At 38.9% G+C, this 18152-nt stretch overlaps 1 protein-coding gene and 2 long non-coding RNA genes across 8 annotated transcripts in view; 2 read left to right on the top strand and 1 right to left on the bottom strand.

Annotated features, from left to right (window-relative positions):
• Nucleotides 1-296: 296 nt before the first annotated feature.
• Nucleotides 297-4845, bottom strand: LOC109366581. The gene is made up of 3 exons (XR_002112953.2): nucleotides 4754-4845; nucleotides 4603-4643; nucleotides 297-2374 (listed from the first exon to the last, which is right to left on the bottom strand). It is a non-coding gene; the product is annotated as an uncharacterized LOC109366581 (long non-coding RNA).
• Nucleotides 4846-5272: 427 nt separating this feature from the next.
• LOC116216172 lies at nucleotides 5273-15707 on the top strand. 3 transcript variants are annotated; one of them, XR_004160070.1, is made up of 4 exons: nucleotides 5273-5356; nucleotides 13302-13400; nucleotides 14396-14512; nucleotides 15124-15706. It is a non-coding gene; the product is annotated as an uncharacterized LOC116216172 (long non-coding RNA). The 3 variants fall into 3 exon arrangements; XR_004160071.1 differs by lacking the exon at nucleotides 5273-5356 and adding an exon at nucleotides 5367-5643 and having other exon boundaries at nucleotides 14396-14497; nucleotides 15124-15707; XR_002112952.2 differs by lacking the exon at nucleotides 5273-5356 and adding an exon at nucleotides 5367-5643.
• A 1439-nt stretch (nucleotides 15708-17146) lies between these two features.
• Nucleotides 17147-18152, top strand: part of LOC109366575 — an 8553-nt gene continuing 7547 nt past the window's right edge. For 2 of the 4 annotated variants that reach the window (XR_004160061.1, XM_031553855.1), the window contains exons 1-2: nucleotides 17150-17694; nucleotides 17793-18056. The gene's annotated coding sequence lies outside the window, so the exon portion shown is untranslated. Of the gene's footprint in view, nucleotides 17695-17792; nucleotides 18057-18152 lie in introns of all 4 variants that reach the window. The other 2 variants (XM_031553849.1, XR_004160063.1) reach the window with 2 other exon arrangements.

Genomic DNA, 18152 nt, shown 5'->3' with positions numbered 1-18152 from the left:
TATTCTGAACAACCTTTGCAGCATGAGCTAATACAGAAACTTGTAGCAAGGGGAAAAGATCTCCTGTTCATCTTTGCTTCTGCCATGAGCAGGGGACACATGGGCAATATGGTTTCTTTCTAGAAATAAGAGAAACTAAGATTTGGGTTTGTTGAGTTCAGTCCCAACAGGCAGAGAGGAAAGAGAAGGAATGTCTTCTAACTTTCCTTTCCTTCCTTCAAGATTTTCAGTTTTTCCTGTCCAGTTCCCTGCTCCCTTTTTTTTTCCTTTTCTTTTTTTCCTCCTCTTCCTACTTGACCCAGAGAAACTTTCCTCCTTTAATCTGGGTAGGATCGGCAAAGAGAGAATCATTGGAAATACAGCCTTTTCGTTTGCAGTTTTAGTGCCAAGGAAATATCTGCAGGGAAAGTTGCTCCAAGGAAAAACATGTGCTTGTTGCTCTGTGAGAGGGAGGGAGCTGGTGGAGAACCGTAAATATAGACAATGAACAGGGAGCACAGATGACCAATCTTGGTAATTTTTTGCCAAAAAAAAAACCCAACCTGTTGATCTCATTCTCCCCAGTAAAGCAATATCTTACTACACAGATGCATTCTAGTTGATATTTAATATGCTTTTTACTTTCTCTTTATTGTGCCTCTGCCAGAGTCAGCACTTAAAATTTATGGCATCCCTGAGATGATGCAGCTCTTCAATAATTTTCATTTCCACTTTATTGTTTTGCATGGAAAAAAAACATTAGGAACTCTAAAACGGACACTAACCTACTCTTTGCTTAGAAGCTGAAAATCCAATCTCGTTAGGTGTTCTTATTTAATTAATAATGTACTTTTAGAGATGAGTATAAACCAAAGTGAATACTCAAGAAGTGAATACTTAAGAAGCAGGAAGTGGAAAAATTAATTTTAACCTCATGGGAAAATATTTTTAAATATGTCTTGCACTGCTGTTTAGGAAATCTTTTAGAAAATGGGCTACCTTGTTCAGTGGTATATTGTAATTTACTAAACAGTACTGATATTTATCTTGTTCTTTACACTGGCTTTCACTCTGACTTTTACATCTTTTCCTTAGACATAGAATCTACCCCCCGCCTTTAAAATCATAGAAGTTGTTAAATTCTGAGATTTGAGCATCCCCAAGAACCAAGATTCTCTGAGCAACTTATTCCAGTATTTGACAAAGTTTATTTCCTCAAATGTAATTCACGGTCAAATATATACATATATAGCAGCAGATGAACAGAAAATCCTGACGCTAAAAGTAAAGCACAGTAAGTAATGCTGTACTTTCTTCCTGTATTACATGAACAGCTTGCCTGGCACAACTAATAACAGAAAAGACTTTATAGCTCACTAACATCTCCACTGAAGCACCCATTTCAGTATGCATGTATTTTTCCCAACAGAAAATAATGAGATTCTGCAATGGTCTTCAGCAGTATTTCTATACTGTGAGATCAAAGTAACTTCTTGTTATGATGAGAAGAACTGATTCTTGTGACACTAAAGCATCCACACATCCACAATGATATCATTATCACAATCTGGTCTATTAAAATTAGTCCAAAATAGGCTGTTCAAATCATGTCTGTAGCAGCAGTGGAGTAAGCTGAGAGCATAGTTTTGTGATGATTTTGCTAAAGAACAGTACCATCTTGCAGTCAGTCCACGGGGAGCTGAGATGTTGAGACTTCTTGCTCTCTAGCTATATTACTACCTCACACTTCAAGGTTCCTTCAAGTTTCCTCAGTTTTTTTTGTTTTTTTTTTGTTTTGTTTTGTTTTTTTTTCAATAGATATAGAATTTAGCCATGATTTAATTCATCTTTCGAAAGAGTGGGTTTTTTTCTTTTTTCACTACTTTCTGTAGCATATTTCTGAGAAGATATCAAGTGCTTTTCAGAGCCTGACCACAGCAGAATTACCGCAGATCATGTTTGAAAGGAACTCCAGTTTCCGGTTGTACTGAATGTTTGTCACTTCCATTAGCTTCAGCTGGTGATGAGGACAATTTGCAACCAAGCATTGGATTTTAAGACTAGAATTATTCTGGTCCCACACTGATACTTGTAAGCTGGATATTTATGAGCAGTGCCCATTTGAAGAGCTTTGGGCTCCAGGAAATCTGTGGAAGGGTCAGAATCCATCATTCCTGATTTTTTTGTCCACCCGCACAGAATGCATTTTCCACTCTTCATTTATTTTACAAAGCCTTCAATTTGAATTCATTTTTCATCCACGATTGCTGACTTCTGTTATCCTTTCATAAGTATACAATGTATACCATAACCAAAGACACTGATCTGTATTGTCCTGTGTGGCAAGTAGAAGGTCTTCTCAAGGTCAAACTGACAAGACCCACAGCCGTCAATTCTGAAAGATCAAAAATAAAGATGAGCTTTATATAGCAAATAGGATTTATTTGGATATCAACTATCACCTCAAAATAGCAGAAGGCATGGTTGCTGAGAGAAAGAGATACAAATATAGTTTAGAAACCTTATATAGTTTTATAAATAACCAGGTAAATTTATATATAGACAGTTATTAAATAGGTTTGTCACTCTAAGGAACTCTATTTTTCTCTCCATACAGAGAGCCACATTTGCGAGACTACAAATTAGTATAAAGTATTCAGAAAATGTGATTGGTCTTATCTGAAGCACTTTTATTGCTCATTACAATGCTGGGCTTTAGTGATTTACGTGGCCTTCCCAAATGTGGCACATAAGCTTTCAAAGTTTTCATTATCACAACATAGTTAAGCAATGTTTCCAATGTTGTATGTGTAGTCCTTACTGTTTGAGTAATGGTTGTTATTTTCACTGAAATAAATATATTCACACATCACATTATTTGTAAGTGAACAAAAATATCTTGGTCAACTAAGCCGAATTCCAAAAAGTGTTTAACCTCACTAAAGTAAAGCAGAAAGTATGCCCTCTAAAATTCCTTATTTGGTACCCTTGTGGGTAAAAGACCTGTTGTATAATGCAAATACATTCAATGAAAAGTGATATATTTTTTAAAAATAAAAAGAAGAAGAGTAAAACATTTGTTGAACAGCAAAACAAATACTTTTTTTTTTTTTTTTTCCAAAATGAAAAGAAAAACAACAGCTTGAAAATAGTGGTAATACAATGTGAACAGTAACACCTTTCTTTTTATTGGGTGTCAATAATTTACTTTCTATTAAGAGGAATCTCATCAGACTAACATTGTTTAAGAAACTTTTCATTTGGATAGAGGCTGAGAGCAGGAGGGGTACAATTCTTAAAGAAATGTAGTATCTCAGTATTGCACAAGACAAGTGACAAAAACTGCCACTAAGTTGGTGGAAACTGATTCAGTTTTGAGAAATTTTAAGGAACAAACCTCTGGCCGATATTGATGGTTCTGAGTAAGGATGTTTTCTATTTTCAGTCTGACTGAGAGTGGACCTAAACATATTTTGAACACACTAGTACAGTTTCTCACATCAATATTCTTCATATTGCCAAAACAGGTGGAAATAAATAGTAGGAAATGTCCTGGGTGTCGTTTTTTAAAAAAATGTTCTGACAGATGATTGTTATTTCCCACAGCATATAGTTTTCCCTGTTTGTAGATAGGAAGCTATGAACAATCAAAAATAAGATAAGCTTTATGTTATATTACTGTCTGTGTGTATGTTACAGAAATAGAAAGATCATAAATAAGAAGTGCATATGATAATCCGTGTCAGGTCTCCTGTACGCATTATAAAGCAAGAGAAGAAAGGGAGATGAAAGCAATCTTAAACTGTTAACGCCACAGTAAAATCTAGCATTATTAGAACAGGACTTGAAGAAAGATCTCACTTCAACACATCAATAGAGCTAAGAAATAATAAGAGTGGAAACTATAATTAATTTTTTTTTGTTATTTTTTATTCAAAGTGTAATGAACTATTCTCAAATACAGTAATTGCTTGAGATAATTCACTCCGGATCATCCCAGAGAAAAAGCAGACTCATAGAAAGAAAGCAGACATTAGAATTTCACTAGTCTGGAGATACCCTTCAGGCTGACCCAGATCACTACCTGTTCCTTTCTAAAATAGGGTCAAATAATAGACCTGAAACTTCTGAGTGAAGTGGCATTTCTGCTCAATAAAAGCAATCCTGAGCTGTCTGCTTGACACTCTTACTGATTCAAAAGGTTTCAGTTGTGGATTTTTTGTGCAAATGTAATGAAGATGCTGTCACTGATGGTGATGCTACCAATGCTACTTTCCAAACTGACTGGTTGAGATCTTGTAGAAAAAGTGGCTTTTTACTATCTCTGATGAGTCTGAAGTAAGAAGAACAGAGTGGGGGGAAAAAAAGAAAAAAAGAAAAAACAAAATTTAATGATGTTAATCTGGATTATTCTTTGTTTCACTTTATAAAATGTTATACCATTTTTGCTGTTCATATTTGTATCTCAATATGTTGTTCATTCTCTTGCTCCAGGAAATGTTTTGAAATTGCCACGCAACTTCTTCACCATTGATATAGTGAACTTGTCTGGGCATGACCTCCACTACAAATGGAAAGAAGGGGACAGAGACTGTGTGAGAAAGCGTGGATTCAGAATCTTACCCACTTCTTACTGTTTCCTGTGCTGCCAGCATCCAATCTTTCTGAAAAAGGGAAACATGAAGTTTAAGTCTAAACAGGAACACTAGGATTGTCAGACCTGAATCCCTGGAAACCACAGCGTAAATATCTCATCCAAGGAACTGCTACACACCCTCTTGCCTCCATGAACCACCAATCACTTCCCAGCGCTGTGTCACAAAGTTGAAGCCTGTAGCACCTGTAGCAGAAGAACAAATGTCACATTTTACTGTGACATTCAATTAACTAAGACCACCAATCATATAAGACACTGAAAGTAACTCAGTATTTGTTAAACAGGACTCCAGAAGGGACAAAAAAAGTAGATAAAGGCAAAACAAATACATGCTTGCCTTCCTGATCTGGGTTGACTAAAGGGACTGGAGGAGAATATTTTGTATGTTTAAGTTAGTTGGGTTATTTTGGGGGAGTAAGGTAATCGTTGCAAATACAGCTCAGGTAAACGGAAATTCAGGTTGTTCTCGGTTCCCCTTAGAGAGAAAAAGAAGCTCTTGGTCGCCGAGGTTAGCTGCTTCGCAGCCGTCCTGGGCAGAACCGCAACGACTGATCGCAGAACACAGGAGGGTTTCGGTCGGTTCCTTCACCCAGGGAGCCCCGGGATAACGGAACAGCCTGGCAGCTCTCGCGAGAGCGGCTGACGTGACGCGAGCGTTGCCAGGGCAACGGCGGGAGATTTGAACGGGCACAAACCCAAATGAAGCCCTTGATCACTAAGGTTAGCTGCTTCCGAGCTGTCCCGGGCAGAACCGCAGCGAATGATCGCGAGGTATAGGGGGGGTTTCGGTCTGTTCCTTCATCCAGGGAGCCCCGAGATAACGGAGCAGTCTGGCAGCTCTAGCGAGAGCAGCTGACGAGGCGTGAGCGTTGCCAGGGCAACGGCTCTGCATCCACGCACCCTCGCCTAGAGAAAGCCTCCGGGAGGGCAGCGATCGCTGCTCGCCAGGACGGAGAGGAGGAGTCAGGGTGTGTGAATCACGTGGGTCGGGCAAACGTGGAGAAACCGTAAGCCACCCATTTAAGGGACAACGCATTTAGAAAAGTTGTTGTTAATGTAAAGAGAGTAATAAGTGCGGGGGCACCTGTTAGCGGCATGGTAATGGGGCGAGGGTGGTGCCAGCATTACTGGCAGCAGGGCAGGGCTGATCAATCACACCCTGTTAAAGCTACCTGAATAGTGCTAATGAGTCTGCTGGGTGAAACACTGGCTAGATGGCTGGGCCCAAAGAGTTGTGCTCAGCAGAATCAAATCCAATTGATGGTTGGTCATGAGTGGTGTCCCCCAGGGCTTGCTACTGGGGCCGCTTCTATGTAACATCTTTATTAATGATCTTGATGAGGAGATTGAGTGCACCCTCAGTAAGTTTGTAGATGACACCAAGGTGGGAGGGAATGTTGATCTGCCTGAGGGGAGAAGGGCACTACAGAGGGACCTGGACAGACTGGATTGATGGGCCAAGGTAAACTGTATGAGTTTCATTAGGGCCAAGCGTCGGGTCCTGCATTTTGGTCAAAGCAACCTCAGGCAACCCTACAGCCTTGGGGAGTGGCTGGAAAGCTGCCTGATGGAAAGGGATCTTGGTGGACAGATGGACAGTTGGCTGAGTATGAGCCAGCAGTGCGCCCAGGATCCTGGCTTGTATCAGGAATGGTGCAGTGAACAGGGCTAGGGAACTAATCCTGCCCCTATACTCAACACTGGTGAGGCCTCAGCTCGAGTACTGTGTTCAGTTTTGGGCACCTCAGTACAAAAAAGAAATTGAGGTGCTGGAGCAGGTCCAAAGAAGGGCAATAAAGCTTGTGAAGGGCTTGGAGATTATGCCCTACGAGGAGCAACTCAAGGAACTGGGGCTGTTTAGTCGGGAAAAGGAGGTTGAGGAGGGACCTTATTGCTCTCTTCCAATATCTGAAAGGTGATTGCAGAGACAGTGGGATTGGTTTCTTCTCACTGGTGACAGATGACAGGAGTAGGGGAAATGGCCTTAAGTTGTGCCAGGGGAGGTTTAGGTTGGATATCAGGAAAAACTTCTTTGGAGAAGAAGTTGTTAAGTACTGAAATAGGGTCCCCAAGGAGGTGGTTGAGTCACCATCCCTGGATGTGTTTAAAAACCATTTGGATGTGGTGCTCAGGGACATATTTGTCAGAGGGTTGTTAGTTAGGGTAGTATGGTTAGGTTGTGGTTGGACTCAATGATCTTGAAGGTCTTTTCTAACATGAGTGAATCTGTCTGTGAGAGATTGGCTGGCATCTAAAGGTTTAAATTACACATCTGATTTCCTATTCCCAGGAATCACTGAATTATACAACACATTCCATTTGCAGCTGTGAACCTTTTCCTTTGCAATGGTTTAGTAGATTAAAAAAAAAATCAGGATTTCCTGACATTTTAAAATCTTAAAATACACTTTCATTTCACTTCCAAAAAGTTATGAAATATCTCCATGTGCAGCATATGCTTTTTGAAAGTGGAGCCACAGTCTAAAAGTCAAAGGAACATTATTATGTGGGAAGCCTGACATACTTGCTAAGCAAATCTCCGTACCTAGGAACTTATGTCTCATTTCTTACATCTAGAAGAAGAATAGATTGTAAATATTAGATCTTGATACCATCCACAGTATATTATAAAAGAAAGATCAAGAGATGAGTAACTGGATGATATTCTCTACTGGTAATTTATATAGTATCCTTTCCATAGCATAGAAGCATGTTAAATATTTCATAAAACTGAGCTCACTGCATATATTCTTAGAGAAGGACATGACTCCTTTCATGGCACATGATCAGAAAATATTTAAAATACTACTGTGAATAGCCACTGAAAAAGCTTGAGCTCATGCTTGACTTAAGAATGTTGCTTTCATTATGGTGACTTATTTATTTTCGGGTCACTTGTTTTCCAAAAGGCCTGCAGAAATGTTCTACATCTGATTTTTTTTTTTGGGGGGGTGGAGGGGAAGCAATGTCTATGGTAAGTTCCCTCAAAAAACTCCAAGGTCTCTATAATGCAGTCACGTTTCTTTTCTTTATGAAATGGTTATTCTTTGTCTCTTTCTGCCATGCAGAGAAAGAAAGGTTTTATTTTAAGATTTTATTTCCAGACTTCTGGAAACTGATGTGATTCTTTTTAGTCACTCTAGGGAGTGATCTCAGTTACATAATGTTTGCTTCTCATCTCACAGGACACGAATCTCAGGTTTGGAAGCATGGATGATATGTTTGAGGAGAATCTACCACTTCTCTCACACAGTAGTGAAACAACATAATAAAAGGGAGGACCTTTTCTTATATAGTCATAGCACTGTCTAATTTGTGAAGATATTCTTTCCTCTGCTCAATTGCTCTCTAGCAGGAAAAGGCACAAACTTTTGGGGGCTTTTCCATCTTTTCTTTTACTAATTACAATTCTGTTGCTATGCATATGATGGGAAATATTCTGACTTAGCACTATAGTAGCTAATTCAAGTACAAGTTGCAGAGAAAATGTTGGTCTTAATGACAGATTAAAAACTGACAAAGCAAATTATATGTGTGTAGTTAGGTTTTGCTGAGCCCCATACTGTTACCATCCTACTGACTGTAGGCTATATAGCTTAAACTTAATTTTGTTGTATCTGTAATATATAAACATTATAGCTTAATGGAATATAGGTGGCTGTTGTTTGAAATCACATTTTGGATCAAAAAAGAGTAATTTATTTCTTTTAACATGGAAAATTTTATCACCATATGTTCAGAGCAAAGATAATGCAAACCACTACAAAGATTTTTATTCATTGTCAAGGCAAGAATGGGAAGTTGTAATGGATTTTTGTTCACAGCTGATTTTATAACCTATCACATTAAATGGCATCACATTCATATGACCTGGCTTTATGTAACAAAGTTATAATAGCTCAACTGACTGAGCACAGAACCTGCATTTTGCTGTAGCAGTCAATGCTTAGTCCAACCCAATATTAACTACTCTGAGCAGGTTTTAAATTTTCTTGTTTCTGTGAAATTAAATCTAGTTTTCTTTTCTTCATATTAAAAGGATCTGGTATGTATATACTGTACACCAAAGTGACCCTTTAATTGAGGCCATGCTGAAACTGGCTCCCAGAACATTGTTTTAATTTTTAGCTGTATTTAGTAAATAAGATCTTTGAATCCCTCTGTCAGTACCACATAATTACTGCTTAATTAGTTAGCCAGTTACAATAAGATATGACAAAAAGTAAAGGTCTCAAAGATATCACGTTCCTGTACATTTTGTAAAGACTGAGGGCTAGAGAGTAGAGAAGGACCCAGATTGGTGCCAGTAAGGATGGAGCATGGTCTCAGCCACAGGTGATCAACTTGCCCTGCTAAAGCACCCATCAGCACTCCTTCACAAAACAGTCAGTATGTGGGTAGGTCTAAATCCACCACAGCCAGTACTTTTGCTTGATGTGACAGACAAACAGGTATCCCTACTGCAGTGCAGGGCCTACGGGTCCTGAACACAGTAATCAAATTGCAGTCTCGCTAGCACTGCGTACAAGGGCACAATCACTTCCCTAACCCTGCTGTCCACACTGTTTCTGATTCAATCTGATATTGTTGGCCTTCTTGGCAACCTGAGCCCACTGCTGGCTCATGCTCAGCCAGCTGTCAACCAGCACCTCCAGATCCATTTCTGCCAGACTTAACAGCCTCTCTTCCCCAAGCCCATACTGCTGTATGGGATTGCTGGGAGAGAAGTGCTGCACCCAGCACTGAGTCTTTTTGGAGGCCATGGGACTGGACATGAGTCATAGATCTGGCCTACCCACATCCTTCTGAAGATCCTTCCTACCCTCAAGCATATCAGCAATGCTACCTAAATTAGTATAATCTACAGACTTATTGAGAAAGGACTCCATATACTATTGTCCACACTGATAAAAATGTTAAGCAGAAGTAGCCGCAATGCAAGCCCTGGGGAATGCAACTGGAGAACGTTTACCCAGAGAACTGTACATCTGTCCCAGCTATGAGAAGCCTGTTTCTCCAGGAGCATACCATGAGAAACAATGTTGAATGCCTTACTAAAACTAAAAGGCAACACAGCCTTTTCCTCACTTTTTTTTTTTTTTCCCCATGAATTTCTCATGGAATTTTTGCAGTGTACATAGCTCACCAAACTTTGTTCATACTAATACGTTGCAGAATGTCTTTGGATGACCACAGCAGCTGTGCTAGTTCAGTCTTTAATCATTTTCACATACTTACAGTTCTTCCAAGGTCTCCTGGTCAAAAATGCTGCATCACTGCACGTCTATATTCTCACAGTTTAATAAGTAAATACAAGTGAACACTGAAAATTAAGGTAGGTTTAAAAGGGATGATTTTCCCTATCATATTTTTTCAAGACAATGCTCAGACTAAGGTTCATTCTGAACAATTAAATAGTTATGTGCATGATCCACACATTAGGTTGGACAGCAAGTGACATTAAGGCCTTATCACTGAGGCATAATATTATTAATATGTGTAGAACATGATGTCTGACAGAGAACATTAACCACAGTTAGAGAGTCTGAGAGGCCTTTCAGAAAGGAAGTATTGTAACAAATGTTCTTATTGACCATAAAAGAATACTAAAGTGAAAAATAAGTCTAGGCACTCAAGTCAATGAGAAAAGGATTTTAAAAAAGTGCAAAAAGGTCTAACTCTACCATTTTCTTCACATTATATGGCAAAGTACATGCATATAAATTGGAAACTTTACATATTCTAAATGTTAACCTTAGTTATCAGTAGCTGCTTGGATCTAGTAAAGCACTTTTTCTTCTCATAGGTGCTCTTGACTTAACATCCACTGTCAGTAATAAATATACCTAACTAAAGCCTTGGAAAGAGCTCCAGGCCAAAGGGCTGCATTCATGTTCATCAGACATACTTTTCCCCTCTTGCTTTAAAAACCCTACTAGAAAACAAATCAAGGAAAGGAGAGGAAAAAAAAAAGAAAAAAAAAAGGAGGAAAAAAGAAAAGAAGAAATAGAGGGAGAAGGACCAATGAAGGCTGGTCAGGCCATCTGATACTGCATGCAATGTTTTCTTTCTTTTCTGGTCTCGCATGAGTAATCTAAAGAATTTGTACTTTAGGTAGCACAAGTTGTCTAACAAAAGTACAGTTACTTATGAATAATTTGGATTTCAATGTGTATGTAAAGAAAATGGCTCAATGTAAGGCTTTTTGTACTAAAGCCATCTGTGACTCACAGTATATCAAGCAGGATATTGGGTCATTGTGTAAAAGCAGCAGTGCATGAAGGGCTATGGAAATAGCATATGAAAAGACACTTCACGATGCCCTGTAAAGTTCTTGGAAATGGTAATCATATGGTGTTTGAAGAACAGTGATTTGTTTACACATCCGGCTGGTACTGGAATCAGATGTCTCTTCCATACATACTATTGTTTAGTGAGATTTTAGTGCAGCGTACAGATGCTATTAGGGCAAATCTTTTACTTGGGTATGAGAAAGATATGAGTCATGCAGCCTTTACAAAAGAGAGTAGATGAACTGTTGATGATACACTTACGTTTATGCTGTGTATGTGATATGTATCCCAGTTTAAAAAAAAAAAAAAAAAAAAGCTGATTTGGCATGGTAGAGTGCCCTTAAATACTATGTTGTACAGTTTTCCGTAGTTGTGTCTGCCCATTAGCTTTCATAGATGAATTCTGTAGCCCATTAAAATCACATATAATAATCAATGATTTCTGTATCTCCAAATTTAATCCTGTAAGTTCTCAAGCATTGCAGAGATATTAAACAGATTTGAAACCTGAAATAGATTTTCTACACAAAAAGAATAATTTGCATATAAATAAATATTGTCTTCTTCTTCCATAGCCTCTTTCACATGAATTTGAAGAATGCAGTGAGACTGCATAAATATATTCATGAAAGTTTGACTGCAGATTATATAAAGATTCCTCCATTTTGACATAAATCAAATTAATCCTCTTTGAATCTTCACTGAAATGATGATGCTAGGCTAAATAAATCTCTTTGAATTCTCATTAACCGTTAGTACAGCAGATTCTTTGACTGGTTCATTATCATGCTTGGTGGCATATGCTTAAAAGGAAGAAAAAAAAAAGAGAAGAACTATACAAGTTAATGCAGGATAGAACAAAGATGTAGATTTCAGCCTTTGCCTTTTACATATTGCAAAGTACATAGAATAATGATCTAACTTCAGCAGCACATAAGGTTCTTCTGAATTGCCATTCAAATTGTTTCTTAACTTTAACATACTATAAATTAATCAGGAAGATGCACATAGATTTTCACTGTTCAAACACAAAACTACAGAGGAAGAAAGCTTTAAAATATCTGCAATATAACATTAACAAAAAAGATATAATCAAATAAATTCACTACTTCGTAATGGAAAACATGCTAATTCAGCTCCAATGATTCTTAGAAAGTAGAAGAACAGTGAAAAAAGAAAGATTAAAACAGGCCTTTTTTTTCTATGAAAATCTCAGTGATGATGGGAAATTCTTGTCCAGTTCCCTCTCAAGCACACAGATAGGCTATAGCTATTACCTACTAAAGAAAATATTTTATCTGGATAAAGCACTGCTATATTTAATAGTCAGTCATCCACTGTCAAAATACGTAACTTGATGAAATACTACTCTGTTTAACAGAATTCAGAAGAAATAAATGTACAAGATTTCAAAGAAAACCGAACAATGATCAGCCATTTTACATGTTATGCACCAGCAACACCAGAGCTGCACAAAGCTCTTTTCATTCTGTTTCCATGATCTAATAGTGTTCCACAGAACAAGTTCATTTCCTTGTCTTGTGTCAAAGGAGAATGGGGTTTCTGAGAGGACCCCATTTACACAAAGGCCCTGTACAGCCTAAATTAGTACACATGATTGGATGTGATGGGGTTCACCCCGTTAGGCAGAGCCACAGGCATCAAACTCTCTGGTTGCTGTTTTAGGAGAACAGGATACTGTATTATTTAATCCATCATTAATATGTTCCACGTTAAGCATAATGCCTGCTGTCATGTTTCTTGAATTTCACAAGCTAATCAAAGTAGCTGCTTCTTATTACATAACTGTACTGCAGTGTAATCCTAAAGGCTACTTCAGGATGTTTCTTACAGCTTCCCATTGTTTATGTAACATCCCAGAAAACTGCTCCAAAGTCATATGTAGAGAAAGGGAAGATTTATCAGCTCCTCTCAGCCCAAATGGAGGAAAACTTCTGATTGTATGTCTATCTCCACAGAAAACATGAATCCTTAAAATTCACGACAGATAAACTTGTGTTGTTCCTCTTAATATTATATTGAAAAACTGTTGCTATTGTTTTCTTTTTGTGATAACCAGAAGACTCCTCGTCCTCCCAGTTCACAAGAGCAATGCCATAAATGATCTTCTTTGATGGGGTTGGCATCCAGTTCCTTTTCCTTCTGGAGATGCATGTTCTTGCTCAGCTCCTTCTGTCCACTCCTACTTCAAACACTTTTTGTGCTAGTTACATTGGAAGCTGCGATAAGAATCCTAGAATAACTAGATGAAAGTTTTATTTAACAGATTGTTCCAATCCCAATAGATTCTGGAAGTTATCTAATAGAAGAGTTCATTTCTTCTTCTCCTTTCTTTTTTATCCTTACCTCAGGGAAAAGGGAGGAACAGCAGCCACACCTAGGGGATGTTGAGCAGTGCATCAGGCCTTGTGGAAACAAAAAGGAAGCAGTAAATCTTCTCAGCAAGAGCAGTAAGTTTTGGCGTCTTTCCTTGACACCACCCTCACTATCCCAGCCTCCTCTGCCCCTCCCACACTCACACATCTAAAAAGCAGATGGAAAATATTCTGCCAGAAGACATTGAAACACAGTGTTAGAAAGTTACTCTCTTTAGGCTGGGGAAAGTGATAGAGAACTCTGGCAGGCAAATTAAGTTATTCATAGTCAATGGCATTTTGGAAGGAAAAGCAGGAAGGAAGTAGGAGAAATTATAGGGATTGTACAAGAACCATCTGGGACATAAGAAACAGATGCTCTTCAGCTAGCTACACTTCAGAGAGAGACCTGTGTGGCTAATACTGGGTGAAGGAGGCATTACTGGTCTTCCCAGTTTGTTTTCAGAGCTGAGCATACTCTAACACTGCCATGACATTAGGAATATAACAGTGTCACTGTTGCAAAATGTAATTTCCACAAACAGATTTTATGATGATCAGATCCTGAAGGTCCTTATTGTACCCAATTTCATGTTTTTTATACATCCTAGAAAGTCTATGAGACCCTACTCTCACAAGAACTAAGCTCTCTACAGTCAAAATGAAAGGTGTCTTTTCTTGATATGACTCATACTGAAAACTGCATTGCATATTTTGGAAAAATGGAATATCCTCAGTTGGGAGGGACCCATAAGGATCATTGAGTCCAACTCCTAGCTCAACACAGGGGCAGTCAAACTGCAAACTATATGTCTGTGAACACTGCTCAAACACTCCTTGAACTCAAGGCTCAGGGCAATGACTACTGTCCTGGGAAGACTGTGCCAGGGCCCAACCATTCCCCAGTGAGGAACCTTAGCCTACCAGCCAACCTGACCCTTCCTTTAGGCCCTTTTGCTGTCAGATAGCTCATTGCAGCCACCATGAGGCCCTCAGCTCCTATGCTCTGAGCTGAGCAAACCTAGGGACTCCAGCCACTTTATAACAACTTATAGAAATTAATCCAATTCCATCCCCTAACTCTTGCACAGGAAAAGAAGGAAGAATAAGAATGAAGAACCATGTGTGAGGGAAAACAGATGCAGCAATGTTCTTGTGAACATACTGAAATACCACGGTGACAAGCACAGGAGGTCAGCCTGGAAAGGGTATTTTCCTTTCTGTTATTTCTTTTGAGTTTTAGACACATGATGTAGGCAAATATCTAATGTATTTTCCATTAATTAACAAATACATTCTACCATGTATGTTTTATACCAAAGATAAAATAGAGATTGAATTTGTCCACATGAATATATAGATGTACAGAGATGTACACACAGACAGATACTAGAAAAATCAGGCAAAAGCATCTCTTCTTTCCATCCTATCACCAATATTTTGAATTTGACTCCATTAACGGACATATTTTTACTGCCCAGAATTACAGTGGACTAGCACTGTACTTAGATCAGAATAAATACAAAAATCAACACTGTACAAAATTCATTAGAAGCATGTATACTTATATTTTTCCTCTGTTTCCAAAAACAGCACAATCTGCTATGGGTTCTTCACTTTCTTGTCTAGCCTATAGAAATAAATTATATGACACATGTTGTACAAATATTCCAAGCATTGTAATTTTCCCATCATTACAGTCTGACATTGCAGGAAAATCACTTTTTGTTGGAATTTACAGATAAAATAGCACCTGCTACAGTAACCTAAGGACCTGAAGGAATTGTTACACAATTAATCCTTTTGATTCTTATTGTAGAAATCAGTGAAGTGCATCAGTATCCTGTGGCATATTGTCTCACATTGTTTTCAGCATGCAAATTTTTTATGCCAGAGATCAGACTTTTGGTTATAAATCAATGGGAAATATAGTATAAAAATGAAGAAAGAAAAAAAAGAAAGAAAGAAAAATAATAAAAAAGAAAATAGTAACCAACATAAAGAACCAGAAAGGAATCAGTATGGATAAGATAAATGGATGTCGGAAGGAATGTTAGGCATGTTTACCTGTGTGTAGATAAACAGTGACTAGATTTCTTGCTTAAACTTTTTTACTTTTCTTCCTAAGTTTTTGCCTGAGGCACACCAAATTTTTCTCAAGACTGATTGTAATAAATGTATTTGTCTTGAATGTGTGTGGTTCTTGAGCCAGAAGTGCACTTGCAGCCCAGAAGACCAACTGAATCCTCGGCTGCATCAAGAGACGAGTGGCTAGCAGGGAGAGCAGGTAACTCTCCCCCTTCACTCTGCCCTCATGAGACCTAATTTGGAGTACTGTGTCCAGGCCTGAGGCCTTAAAAACCAGAATGATATGAAACAGTTGGAGTGGATCCTGGGGATGGCCTCAAAGATGATCAGAGGGCTGGAGCGCCTCTCTGACACAGAAAGGTTGAGGGAGCTGGACACAGAAAGGTTCAGCCTGGAGAAGAGAACCTCCTTGCAGCCTTCCTGTACTTAAAGGGAGCTTGTAATCAGGAGGGGGACCAATTTTTCCATAGTTTGATAGTGATAGTAATGGGAATGATTTTAAACTAAAAGAGGGGAGACTTACATTAGATGTTAGAGAAATTTTTTACTGAGAGGATGGCGAGGCACTGACACAGGCTGCCCAGAGAAGCTATGCATCCCTGGAAGTGTTCAAGGCCAGGTTGGATGGGGATCTGGGCAGCCTGATCTAATGCTTGATGTAGTGGTTGGCTACCCTGCCCGTGTCAGGGGGTTGGAACAGGATGATCTTTAAAGTTTTTTCCAATCCAAATTGTTCTATGATGCTATGATACATGGCATAACCCAGGAAAGCCATTGAAATCATCATTCCAAAATGGTGTTTCATTAAAATGAAATACTGAACAGCGTTTTTTTTGTTGTCTATAGCTAATTTGCACAAATAATTGTCAAAACAGAACAGAATCTCTAAAAACTGCCTAAAATAAATATTTTCAATACACATTTAATACAAATCCTAAATAATCATTTTATGAAGGAAAAAATAATACATATAGCACTGAAAAATTATTAAGTCTGCAAGGATTTGAAGTAAGAATAGTTTTGTCATGTGAATGCAATTAGATATTAATATAGGACTAAGCATCCTAGTAATCTTTTTAGATGAGTACTTGAGAAATGGAAGTCACTTTTTTTTTTTTAATGAAACTCTAATTGCTTGCCTGTCCATTCTATTAAAACAATTATAGTGCTTACACATATAAGCAGACATGCAGCATGCCAGCTTAGTTTATAGGCTGAATTAAAGTTATATTATGTTCTTAGTAGAAGGCATTTATAAATCCTATTAATTCTTAGTCTGTATGCACATCTATTGTCCTTATTGACAATTCATGCTTGGAGCTTGTGAACCAGTCTTTCACCATGCTAGAACATGACAGCCATTCTCAGTGCAGAGAACACTGCAAAATCAATCTTTAAACATGTTAATATTATTCTCTTTCCTTCAAAAATGTAATTTTCAGCTAACTAGCATAAATTGCTTACAATGTTTGCAGTAGCATTATTTTGCATAGGGGTAAACAGAAACATCTAGGTAGATTTCCCAGCTAGACTTCATCCGCAGGAGATAAAAAGGACAGATTTGTGCTTTTGCTTTCCATTTGCCAAAACTAGTTATTTTCAAAATAATTCCCATGAGAGATAAGAAGAAATTCTACCAAGCTGTGACAAGCAGATTGGCCTCCAGGGAAAGAACTTTGGGAGATGGTGCTCAAGACAAAGCTAGACAAAAAAATCTGTTGAGGGTTGAAGGAAAAAAATTGCTTAGGGCAAAAAGACAGGATAAACAGATGGTCCATGTGCTTAGGATGCCCAGAGCAGGTGCTTGTAGTAGGGGCTGAGTAAGAATTTCTACTTGAACACCTCTTCGTACATCACACCAAGCAGTCTCTATGCACTAACACATTTTTTATTGCATGGACGGCAGAAGGCAGCAGCCCCATTCCAAGTAGCACCAGCCCCACAATGTCATGGACACATTATCAGAGGCAGCCACCAGCTCCAGAAACCACCCTATAGCTATAAAAGTCATGTCACAAGAACACATAGGGGTGGTTGTGTTCCAGAATGAACTTGGTGTCATGGCAACCTGGAACGAAGACCAGGAAGGCAGTGCCAGCAAGAGATCACCGCTAGGGTACAAGAGTGACCAAGAGCTGTGGCAGATAGAAGACTATGGGGATGGATGGCAGCGGCTGCTCCCCTACCTCCCAGCTATACACAGGAACAAGCAAAGCAAGACAAGGACACAGCCAGACATAAACACACTCCTGTACTCACCGGCTTCTGTCTTCTGAAAAGAGGGCCATGCACTCAAGGATAGGTAAATAACAGCTATATTATACTCCACGTTAGTCGTACCAAGAAAGGTAAAGAAAAAAACTGATCTGCACATAAAAGATTATTGACTGGATTGCGCAGCCTCCGGCCCAAATGAGGGTGCTGACACAGGACTTCCTGACTGCACTGGAAATTTCAACACACGGCCGTAGAAACAGCTGGAAAAATAGTAAACTCAAAAAAAAGGCCGCACAGGGGAGGGCAGCACATGGAAGCAGGGCACCTGGCTGCTCCTTTATTCCTTCCTATCTGCCTTGTGGATGGGCATCTGCACAAGATGGAACCAGAGAGGACTCACGCCTATCCCCAGCCCGCTAAGTCGTGTCCATGCACCACACAAAAAAGGTATGTCTGACACAAAGTCTAACATTTCGAGTTGTTAAGTGACCCTGGTAGATCCCCGAGATGCCCCTGCCCTAAGCCCAACATTTCATACCACTT

The sequence above is a fragment of the Meleagris gallopavo genome, chromosome 1, assembly GCF_000146605.3.
Source record: "Meleagris gallopavo isolate NT-WF06-2002-E0010 breed Aviagen turkey brand Nicholas breeding stock chromosome 1, Turkey_5.1, whole genome shotgun sequence".
Taxonomy (NCBI): domain Eukaryota; kingdom Metazoa; phylum Chordata; class Aves; order Galliformes; family Phasianidae; genus Meleagris; species Meleagris gallopavo.
Note: the sequence above shows the minus strand (reverse complement) of the source record. Positions and strands in the feature narration are given on the sequence as shown.